The sequence below is a fragment of the Cebus imitator genome, unplaced genomic scaffold (assembly GCF_001604975.1).
Source record: "Cebus imitator isolate Cc_AM_T3 unplaced genomic scaffold, Cebus_imitator-1.0 Scaffold94, whole genome shotgun sequence".
NCBI lineage: Eukaryota > Metazoa > Chordata > Mammalia > Primates > Cebidae > Cebus > Cebus imitator.
Genome location: NW_016107409.1, coordinates 5223658 through 5235326, shown reverse-complemented (window position 1 = coordinate 5235326; position 11669 = coordinate 5223658). Strand labels below are relative to the sequence as shown.

General features: G+C 44.1%; 1 long non-coding RNA gene and 1 pseudogene across 1 annotated transcript; both read right to left on the bottom strand.

Moving 5' to 3' along the window:
• Positions 1 to 2418: 2418 nt before the first annotated feature.
• Positions 2419 to 6223, bottom strand: LOC108309584. Its single transcript, XR_001827401.2, has 3 exons — positions 6081 to 6223; positions 3550 to 3667; positions 2419 to 2711 (listed from the first exon to the last, which is right to left on the bottom strand). It is a non-coding gene; the product is annotated as an uncharacterized LOC108309584 (long non-coding RNA).
• Positions 6224 to 8117: 1894 nt separating this feature from the next.
• Positions 8118 to 9162, bottom strand: LOC108309577 (annotated as a pseudogene).
• Positions 9163 to 11669: the final 2507 nt, after the last annotated feature.

Here is an 11669-nt window from a genome sequence, read left to right as displayed (position 1 = left end):
TGGCGATCTCAGCTCACTATAACCTTTACCTCTTGGGTTCAAGCGATTCTCCTGCCTCAGTCTCCCAAGTAGCTGGAAATACAGGTGTGCACTACCACACCCAGCTGATTTTTTGTATTTTTAGTAGAAATAGGTTTTCACTGTGTTGGCCAGACTGGTCTTGAACTCCTGACCTCAGGTGATCTGCCCTCCTTGGCCTCCCAAAGTGCTAGGATTACAGACATGAGCCACTATACCTGACCAAGATGATATGGTCTTGTTGGGCCTGATTTTGTGGTGAGAAGGGATTATGGGACCTGCTTTGAAACCTTGAAGGTCATTTGTGTGTCTCATAAGGCCAGACATCCCAAACACGGTTGTGCACTGGAATAATTTAAGGTGTTTTTTTTTTTTTTTTTTTTTTTTTAGACGGAATCTTGCTCTGTTGCCCAGGCTGGAGTGCAGTGGCATGATCTTGGCTCACTGCAACCTCTGACTTCTGGGTTCAAGCAATTCTCCTGCCTCAGCCTCCTGAGTAGCTGGGATTACAGATGCAAGCCATCACATCCAGCTAATTTTTGTGTTTTTCAGTAGAGACAGGGTTTCACCATGTTGGCCAGGCTGGTCTCAAACTCCTGACCTCAGGTGATCCACCTGCCTCAGCCTTCCAGAGTGCAGGGATTACAGGTGTGAGCCACTGCGCTCGGCCGTAAGATATATATACATATTTTTTTAAAACATAAATTATTTCGGTCCCACCCTGACATACCAGCTCTGAAATTGGGAGTGGGGGAGTCTGAGGAATTCGGGTGTATATTTAAAATGTGCCTCAAGTAGATTCTGCTGTAATCAGTTTCTCACATTTGGGAACTGTGCTGGTTGTCTTCTATTTGCTCCTGGATCATCTGCGCTCCTCTCTTTGCTCCAGCACACTGGCAACATTGAGGAGCTCTCTTCCCCTCTGGCTTCTTGGGTTTGATCAGTGGGAACCCTCAACAGGAGATCAGGGGGTGGAAAGATGGTGCAGTCATGGTACACATCTCCTGACTCCCCCCACCGTCCCCGAGGTGTCTTCATCTCTGTGGGCTGGTAAAACGGGAGAGTTCCCTGATCCCCCTCACAGGACCTGTTTGGTTGCCACCACTGCTCAAACCCCTTGCGGGAGGGAGAGCACTCAGGTGGGCAGGTGCAGAGGCTAGGGTGGGCGCTTTGGGTGCTGGTCCCATGGTAGTGTCTTGGGGTGGGTGCCTGCAACCCCAATGTTACCATATTCTCTCAGCCTTGCCATCCACAGATGGCTTTAAGTGTTAAACAGCTCAGTGGACCCTTTGCCTTTTCTCAAGGGCAGGGGGCCAGCGTGACACCTTTCCTTATCCTGAGCTCTTGCCCAGCATCCCGGAAGCATCAGGTCACACACAGGCTTGAAGAATGAATGCGAGGTTTTATTGCATGGTGGGGGTGTCTCTCGGCAGGATAGATAGGGAGCTGGAAGGAGGGGAATGGAGTGGGAATGATCTTCCCCTGGAGTGGGCTGTCCAGCAGCCAGACTCCTCTCTGATCACCGTGGCTGAACTCCTCCAGAGTTCAGGTGTTCCCCTCCCCTCTCTTTCTCTGCCAAGTCGTTCTGCTGTTCGTCTGCTTGTCTCATCTCCTCCTCTGCTGGTCTGAGCTGGAGCCTGGGGTTCAGGGTTTATATGGGCACAGGATAGGGGGCGTGGCAGACCAAAAGGCCACTTTTTGGGTGTGAAAACAGGAATGCCTGTTCTCATTTAGGGCCACAGGTGTCCAGGCTGGAGGGGCGTCTTCGCTGAGGAAGCGTCTTCCTCCAGCATTTCCCTGTCTCCGGTCCATATCACTGGCAGTGGCCTTTTACCTGAAGGCACTGCTTCTCTCAAGGTGGCACTGTCTCTTTCCCTCTCTTCTTCCACATTCTGATAACCACTCCCTTTTCTCTGCTTTTTGGGCATGGGTAGGAGCACGGGTCCATCAGCAGCCCAAAGGGGCTCACCGGTCAGCCTTCTGGGGCAGGCAAGGGCAGGGAGCAGCTCTGGAGGGGCAAGCAGGAGATCTGGCCCAGATTCATAAAAAAGCTACTTTCATTCATTTTTGAAACTTGTTCAAAATCTACAGCTAAGGTAGTAGCTGAACCAGGCCGAATGAGTCTCCTACCTAATCTCTCAGAAGCTGGAGTCTGTTTCTTGTCTTGCTAGGGCCACTGAGACTGGGGCTGTGGGGGGGGGAAGTGTCCCTCCTCTCAGGCCTGAGAAAATGACAGGACCATGAGGAAATCTGATTTTCCTGCAGGTGTGAGAGTGGGAGAGGAAAGCATGAAGCCATCTCCCTTTCTCAGAGTGGGTTCTGGATACTTCCTTTATCCTTAAGGAAACTCTTCCACATGAACTGAGTCTTTCCTTCTTGAAAAAAACCATGTCTCATCCTCCTTCTGTCTGACTTTTGCAGGCTCTGCACTGGTTTGTTGGCCGTTCCCCCTGATTCCATAGAGGCCTTAGTAACAAGCAGCCTTCCCTGTGCAGTGCATGGTTAGTAGCAGATCTGGGGCCATGCTGTGCAGCGTTACTCCCGGGGTCCAATCAACTCATGCCACCTTTCAGGGAAGACTCCCCCAGACACATGTGACTGGTGTTGAGTTAATTTGGAGCGCGTGCTGGCTAATGCATTTCAAATGATTTAGTCCTGGTTGCTTCACTGAACATGTTCTCCAGTTTGGGTTTCTGTGAATAAAAAGAGAAAGGGGTGTCTTAGACATGTAGCCCTATATTTAGGGACCTGCCTATGTTGATTAGCAGCCAAGGAATTGGCGCCAGCAAATTTAGGAGAGTCATTCACATTCTTGCCACCTCCTCAAATCTCAGTTTTACTGAGAAATAAACGTCTTTTACCTTATATTGACTTAGTGTTTCTGAAGAGGGAACATTGCCTTTTTTGCTGCTGAGTAAAACTCAAAAGTTTTCAGTTTCAGATAGAGTATTAAATAAAAAATAAAACAATTTCTAAATCATTTTCTCTCTCTCTCTTTTTTTTTTACATTTGGCATGAAATTTTCCTAAGGAAAGAAGTTCAGGTTCCTAATCCACTTTGAGTAGCCAGTTTTACTAAGAAGACCACAAAGGTAAAAATAAACTATTTTTCAGTTAGCCTACAAAAACAACTTAATAGCAATTACCCCAGGAAAGAAAATTAGCACAGTTTTCATTTTTACATGGTCTATAGGTAAGCCTTTAAAGTTTAACAAGAGACACTTGCTTTTTAATGTTTTCTGTTTTAGTGCAGGAATTGAACTTCATCTTTCATTCTTCTGTGTCACTGGGGTGCGTGACAGTCGGGGTGTTAATGGGAATCCTCTTTGCTCAGGAGCCAGGGCCAGTCCTCATTCTGGCACGGTAGCAGCTTTATTTGTCACCTTCTTTGACAGTAAAAAGGACTAGATGGAGGGTGAGCACTGAATCAGAGCTCCAAAGGATGCCGAAGGTGATTCACCGAGATGTGGAAAAAAGCATTGCACCATTTCTACAAAAAGTGCAAAAATCAGGCAGGTGCGGTGGCGCACACCTGTGGTCCCAGCTACTTGGGAGGATGAGGCGAGAGGACCATTTGAGCCTGGGATGCTGACGCCACAGTGAGCTGAGATCATGCCACTGCACCCCAGCCTGGGTGACAGAGTAGGACCCTGTCTCAAAAAAAAAAAAAAGAAAATATTATAATTTCTATTTATATTTATCTTTTCTAAAAAGTTAGAAAGACATTAAGCTCTACAGTCTACTAATACATAATGCATGGACAGGCACTCGCCCCTTCACGCAGACTAAATAGTGGTTACATTTCTTGACAGGGAAGGGGAGTGTCCTGAGAAAAACCAAATTCCTCAAGAGGTGGAGGGTGGCACCTTTCCCTTGTCACACTTTGCAATCATGGATGGCAGTTTACATGTGTCAGGCAAAGTGGATTTATGGCTGATGTTGTCTAGTCTTAATGCAACCAGTCATTGCAAAATGGGCACATGGTTTAAGACGATGTCGGCAAAGAGAGGGCGGGTTGAATTGTAATGATAAGGCAAACACGGCTATACAAGAGAAAAGGCGACAGCGACAGTTTTGCTTTCAGAACTATCTCCTTTTCAGTGAAGTTACTCAGTAGATGTATAAATACAAGTTTACAGCCACAGTCACTAATGAAGCCCTTCACCTAACTCTCTTACATCTTGAGATCTTGTCTAAAAAGAGTGGAATCCATTATGCTCTGAAAAAGACAGTAAAAATGTCTGCAATCTTTTTTTAACTGACTTAAAATCATGTACTATTCAATGCAGTATCTCTCAAAATGTAAATTAGTGTAATGGAAAGTGCTTAAATGCCTCTTTTGAGGTTTATTAGTAGTGAGAAAAAAAAAAGGTGCATATGACCACGGGAAATGCTTATTCTTCCTACTGCAATAAATACAGCTGAAATAATACACGAAAAAAACTATAGTGATGAGGCTTTTAATATACTGACAAGTCCTAAATTTGTATTCCATTCCAAACGCCTCCCCTGTAATGCCTGACTCTTGAAAGCCACTGGTTTCCCGACATCTTCCCGGGATCTCTAGTCTTCTGCAGCTTCACGCGTCCAAAGTGAGTTCTTGAACGCTGCTGCTCGTCTCTCCCTCAGCCTTCTCCTCCTCCACATGTGGCTGCTGCCTTCCTCAGGTGTTTATGTTAAAAAGCATGTGTGTCCTATCTTCTTTCTCTCTCATCCTATATCCAAAGCTGTCAGCTAATCTCATGGGTTCTATGTCAAAATATGTCCAAATCTTTTACTGTCTGACTCTCTCATCAACAGCATTTCAGTCCCTCTCTCATCTGCACAACTGAAATTGGTCCCTTGTTCCTGTCCTGCCGTGTTGCAGTCTCTTCTCCACAGTAGGCTGGAGAGATCTTCTTAAATCTAAATCTTCTTAAACCTAAATTAGCCCCCTACACTGGCTTCCTATCTTGCTCAGAATGAAATCCATCATCCTCACCCTAGCCCTCAGGCCCTGCGTGACCTCTCCCAGGCTGCCTTCTGTCCTCTGGTCCTTCCACTTCCCAATCTGTCTCTGCTTCCAGCCACACTGGCCTCCCGTGGGTCAGTCCCACCCAGCAAACTCCTGCCTAGGGGTCCTCCTTGCACTGCTGCACCTTCTGCCAGATACAGATAATTTACAGTTTACCCCTCCACACATTCAGGCCTTTGCTCAGACCTCACCTCCTCAGAGAGATCTTCCTCATCATCTAAAATGGCTCATGCTCTCACTCCCTGTCCCAAGAACCTGTTGAATGTTCCTTTGGAGCACTTACCCTGATATACGTTAGATTTTTAAAAAATTTGCTCGTTGTGGTCGCTCATAGGAACATAGGTCCACGAAAACCGAATTTTCTTCATTACTTCCTCAGCACCTGTAACAGTGGCTAGCTCACACCACGGTCAAAATATCCTTTTTGAAGGATTGAATAAGAATATTCATCTTTAGCTAGCAAATATTGCTGATAGATGCGGAGAAAACTTTAAAGAAACAAGTATGGAAACAAATCAAGTAGTGCTTGCTTTACAGCTGGGTGAAGCACAATCTTAGATAATAAAACATAACTAGTGCTGTTATTTGGTGAAGCAATTATAGAAAATATGCCAGGAAAGATGTGTTCTCAATTGTAAATAACTTCTCCACAAGAAACAGTGTTCTTATGGAACAATTGTTTAAAATGACATTTGATGGAGTGGTAGCTTTCACGGGAATTAAAAGAGGATGCTGGATAGCAGTATGAAGGTAATATCACTTGGGAAATTGATTGGCTGGGTAGTAACTCACAGGCAAACTAGTGTTGCAGAGCAGTTGAAGTCAGAAGGGCAGAATGAGCTATAGGAGATCACAGATGCTATTAATCTGATTGTAAAAAGTGAGAGAGCTGGCTGGATGTGATGGCTCATGCCTGTAATCCCAGCACTTTGGGAAGCTGGGTCAGAGGATTGCTTGAGCCCAGCCGTTCGAGACCAGCCTGGGCAACACAGCAAGATCTCATCTCTACTTAAATTTAAAAAAATTTAACTGGATGTGGTGGTGCATACCTGTAGTCCCAGCAACCTGGGGGGGGCTAAGGCAGGAGGATCACTTGAGTCCAGTAAGTCGGGGCTGCAGTGAACCATGATTGTGCCATTGCACTCCAGCTTGGGTGACAGAGTGAGACTCTGTCTCAAAAAACAAAACAACAAAAACCAGCGAGAGGGCTGCATAAAATGAGAGGATCTTTGAAATACTTTGCGCCAAGATAGAGAATGATCGTGAAGATTTTGTTTGCAGTTATCTGTTTTTACAAAAAGACAAGTGTTTTAAATTTGCTGGCCTTTTCTTGTGGCGCCAAGTGGCCATTAACGGTCTCTTATCTAGGAGACACTTTGAAGAGAAAAACAAGGCACAATTACTTTTCTTCCTTCCTAGTAAAAATGGTGTTTTCATGATGAGGGAGGGAGTTAGGTTTTTTTTGAAAGAAAGTTATTTAATAACAAGATTGTTTTGAGAATGGATGCTTAGAAATATTTCTATCATTCTGTGCATTTATTGCCCAAATGATATAAGAAGGTAACCTGGGAAAACTTTCACATCTTTATAGTGAAGAAAGTTGGAAAGATAAACTTGTAATCTGTTTTAAAATCTAAAAGAACAGTTTCACTGGGTTTTGAACCATTTGTCAAAAATCTTCTGATGCGTATTTTAAAAATAGAGATACAATTTGCATATCATAAAATTTCCCCCTTTTTGACACATGCACACACGTGTTTATAGCAGTACAATTTGCAACTGCAAAAGTAGGAGACAACCTAAGTGCATATCAGCTGCATGGCTGAAGAAAATGTGGCATAGATACACCACGGAACACTGCTCAGCCACACAAAGGAAAGAAAAATGTCTTCTGTAGCAACTTGGATGAAGCTGGAGGCCATTATTCTGCCATTATTCCAAGTGAAGCATCTCAGGAATGGAAAACCAAATATCGTATGTTCTCACTTGTAAGTGAGGATGCAAAGGCAGAAGAATGATATAACGGACTTTGGAAACTCACAGGGGAAGGCTGGGAGGAGACTGAGAGATAAAAGACTGTAAATTGGGTTTGCTACTCAGGTGATAGGTGCACCAAAATCAAAGAAATCCCCACTGAAGAACTTATCCATGTAAGCAAATACCACATGTACCCCAAAAGCTATTGAAATAAACATAACAATTAAAAATATCCCCCCTTTTAAAGTGTACAGCTTAGGGGTTTTTAGTCTATTCACAAATTTGTGCAGCCAGCACCACTGCCTAATTCCAGAATGTTTTCATCATCTCAGTCAGCGATATTGAAGAATAACCAATTGACAAGAGGAAAGATAGAAATTTAGTGTGAAAATTGTAGCAAAAAACTTTGCATTGTTTATGGATGAGGCTGTATATTGAGTATTGTGACTTAGAAATTGCAGTCAATAATGTACTTTTCCACTTGAATTGACAGATCTTTGTGAGGTAACTTTTTCAGTGATGACAGCCATTAAATCCAAAAATCCAAGTTAACTGAACTTAGAAGCTGACTTTCGGTTCACTGGGCTAAATTAAGATTTTAAGACATCACCACAGTTAATTACACTGTGCTCATTACAAATATTACTATTGATAATTTTTGTGAAAGCATAAGATTTTTTGTATTATTAATGAATAACATTCTAAAACTAATATTTCATTTTTTTATCCTGCTAAAATTTTATTTTTGAGCATGCTTTATAATGTGCATACTATAATAACATTAACAGGAAAAGCATCAAAATTTTAAATTAAGAAATATACCTGTAGGAATCTGTGCTCAATATGTTTTTTTCACAAAAGCATTTTTATTTGAAGCAAAGAGAAGTCTTGCTGAAAGGATTATAGTTCCAAGCATCAAAACTCAACTATTAGTGACACAATTCTGACTTTGCTCATTTTGCTTTTCCTTGGTCAGAAAAGGGTATTCAAGTTGCACTTTCCCCAGCTGGACAAAAAGAAGGGCAAAGAAAACTGGAAGAGACTTCTGCTCCATGGGGACTGCTCTCTAAACCCTACAGCAAGCTAGGCAAGCCCTCACTGGCCAGCCTTTAGGTTGCTGTTCCACCTCTGAGTGACACAGGCCATATACATTTGCAAGAAAAAATGAGGTGGGAACAACAGGTGTAGATCACTCGTGGACAAACAGGCATCCACGGCCTCAAAACTTCATGGAAGAGGTAATCCTTGTGGGAGGCTCAGCTCACCAAGGCACAGACCCCCCAGTTCTTGCTGTAGCTGAGTAAGGTGGTCATCTCCTGGCTGCCCAGCTCAAAGTTGAAGACCTTGAAGTTCTCAGCAATGTGTTTTGGTGTCACAGACTTGGGGATTACAACCAAGTTCTTCTGCAAAGGGAACTGGATCAGAACCTGGGCTGTAGTTTTGTTGTGCTTGGCTGTGATCGCCTTGATCCTGGGATCCTCCAGGAGGGAAGGGTCTTTGGGCTTCGCCCAGGACCTGTCGGGAGAGCCACAGGCTGCAGGGCAGCTATAGGCAGTCACCATGATACCTTCGGACTGGCGGTGATGGATTCACTTCTCCTGAGTTAGGTATGAGTGACACTCAATCTGGTTAGCTGCCCAGTTTATACTTCGAGCAAGGCTTGTTTAAGATCCTCTCGACTTGGAGATAGTTGAAGTTGGAGATGCCAATAGCTTTCACCAGCTTTTCCATGGCTGCCCATGTGTCCACATGTCAGTGTCACTGGGAACCACGTTGCCTGATTCATCCAGTGGAAAAAATTCCTTCCCAGGCTTAAAGTCAGTTGGCCAGTGAATAAGATACAGGGCCATGTATTCCAGCTTTAGGTCACTAAACAGCTGGGAGGCTCCTTTCATCAGCCCCTTCTCTTGGTATGTGCACCACAGCTTGTGATGATGAGGAAGTCCTCACACTTCACCACCTGCTCCCCGAGCTTCTCCTGGGCCACTCACACCTCATGCTCGTTCTGGTACATGTAGGTGCAGTCAGTGTGGTGGTACCTGATGTCGATCACACCTGCACAGCCTCTGTGACCTGGCCTGGAGGGGACTTCCAGGTGCCCAGCCTCAGGATGGGCATCTTGGCAGTGTTGTTGAGCACAAGGTGGCTGGCCATGGCTACCGAGCTTCCCAGAACCCTGCATCCCCTGTGCCCAAAATGTTTTATTGGTGACATGTACTATGAAAATATTTTATAGCCCACTGATGTAGATTACCTTTGCTCATCTGTAATTCCTTGATGCCGTGTTTGAAATACTCCAGGTCAATCCATTGCAGAGAGGGTCTGAAGCATAGTCAGTGTCCAGCTTTTACCCAGAGAGCTCAGGGCATTTTTTAGCTGGCAGAAGCTCTGATATAAATGGCAATGCAGATTGAGATGCATCTAAACTTTATTACATGCATAAGCCCATGCCAGCCATAATGCAAAGTACTCTCACTCAACTTATTTCATGATTACCACAAACTGCTGTGGGGAATGTGAACTCGCTTTACAGATGAGGAGTCTCCGAGTCTGAGGGGTGAAGTGATTTGCCTAGGACTGCATAGATAGTATGAATGATTCAAATCTGACTTCTGATTCCCCCTGCCCTTCCATACAATAAGCAATATTAAGGGTGCAGAATGGAGGCTCATATCCTAGCTCTGGCACTTAATGAGTGATCTTAGGCAAGTTACTTAACTTGGTGTCTCAGCTTCTGTCTGTAAAATACGGCTAAAAGTAATAGTACTCTCTTACAGGATTGTGAGGAGTTTACATAATGCATCAGGAGCTTATTCTAACGCCTGACACACAGTAAGCACTCGATAAATACTGGCTATTGTTATCATGATACCTGTCTCCCCAACTTTTGCTGTCTAATTAGGTTTGAGAGCAAGGGATGGTATCTGATTTCTTTTCCTCTCCTCTTCTCTGCTACTTTCTTTGCCTCCCTTTCCTTCTTTATCTCCACCCTCAAGCATAGTGCCTTGCTCGGAGACAATGCTCAGGTGCTTATTAATAATGATACAGTTCAGGCCAGGCGTGGTGGCTCATGCCTGTAATCCTAGCACTTTGGGAGGCTGAGGTGGATAGATTGCCTGAACTCAGGAGTTCATAGACCAGCCTGGGCAACATGGCGAAACCCCGTCCTACTAAAACACCAAAAAATTAGTTGGACATGGTGGCACGTGCCTGTGGTCCTAGCTACTTAGGAGGCTGAGGCATGAGAATTTCTTGAACCCAGGAGGTGGAGGTTGCAGTGAGGTGAGATCATGCTGCTACACTCCAGCTTGGGTGACATGACAAGACTCCATCTCAAAAAATAAAAAAGTAATAATGATAGAGTTTGCCTAAGCTTTTCAGTCTATCAATATTTATTGACTACCTTGTGAGTGAACCTTGCCTGCCACAGCTCTAAAGTCCTTCATCTCCTGTGTTATTTAATTTAGTCCTCACCACAACCTTAAATTGGAAAAACTATCATGCCCATTTAATCACCAAGAAACTGAGGCTTAGCAGAGGTCACACAGCTAGCTGGGGTTGGCAATAGGATTCTAGCACAGGTGGCTTGACTTAGATTCTGTGTCTTTTCAACTACCTGTGCAATGGAGTCCAGGTGCAGAGTGAGCGCTCCTTCGACGTGGTTACCTGGAAAGTTTGTCCTTCCTTAGCGTAATCCAATTCCAGTCTTAGAACCATTTTTCAAAGTCCTGACCACACTATAACTCATCAAGGAAACTGAGCAAATGGGACCGTTGTTAGTTCTTGAAGAAATATTTTAATCAATTTATTTGGCACTATTCAGAGATATATACTATTTGTTAAGTATTTCATATCATTAGGGAGCAACTAATTGACAATTAATTTACAGGATTACACACTTAACTAATCTGGTAATTTTTAATTTTGGTGAAATTGAAATGTACAGATGTGCATAAATCATGATTAGAGTTGTCCTAATCAACAAAGCCTTCAAATTTGCTGCTATTGGTCGAAATGTAGTGGAGACCCACCTGCCTCTCAATTTGGAAGTGTCCAATTCACTTCCATGGCTCCTGCCCTGCTGAAGACACAAGGCCAGTTTTCATCTCAGGAGGCGGGAGTGTGGAGGGGGTAGTGGAGGCGGGGCAGAGACCTCCCCAGTCACTTCTTTTACCGCCCCCCCTTTTTTTTTTTTTTTCCAAATAAAAGACCATTTCTTAGAGACTGAATGTCTTTTTCATTGGCTGTCTTTTGATAGAGCCTCATTCTTGGATCAAGTAAACAAATTACCTAATATTGGAGAATGTCAGAGCTTCAGGGGAATTCCTAGTGGCTCCTGGATTCAGAAGGAAAAGTTTTGTAAGGTCTTTTGTGACTTCACTAAGAGAGATTTACTCTCCTGATTACCTCTGGAACTTGGGAGTGCCAACTGCCCTACTTTCCAGCACCTTCTACCTCCATTGTTTTTTCTGATATTCCTGGAAATGTGAGTGACTCTGTGTCTTACAACAAGCACTCACCTTGGCCACACTCCTGAGAGCTGCCATTCTATGTTTCTGCTTCCTTCCATGCGCAGACTCTTCCAACAGCTAGTCTTTATTTGTTGCCTGACAGACTCATCAGCATCCTCTCTTACCCTTCGCTAACTCCTGCTTTCTCAG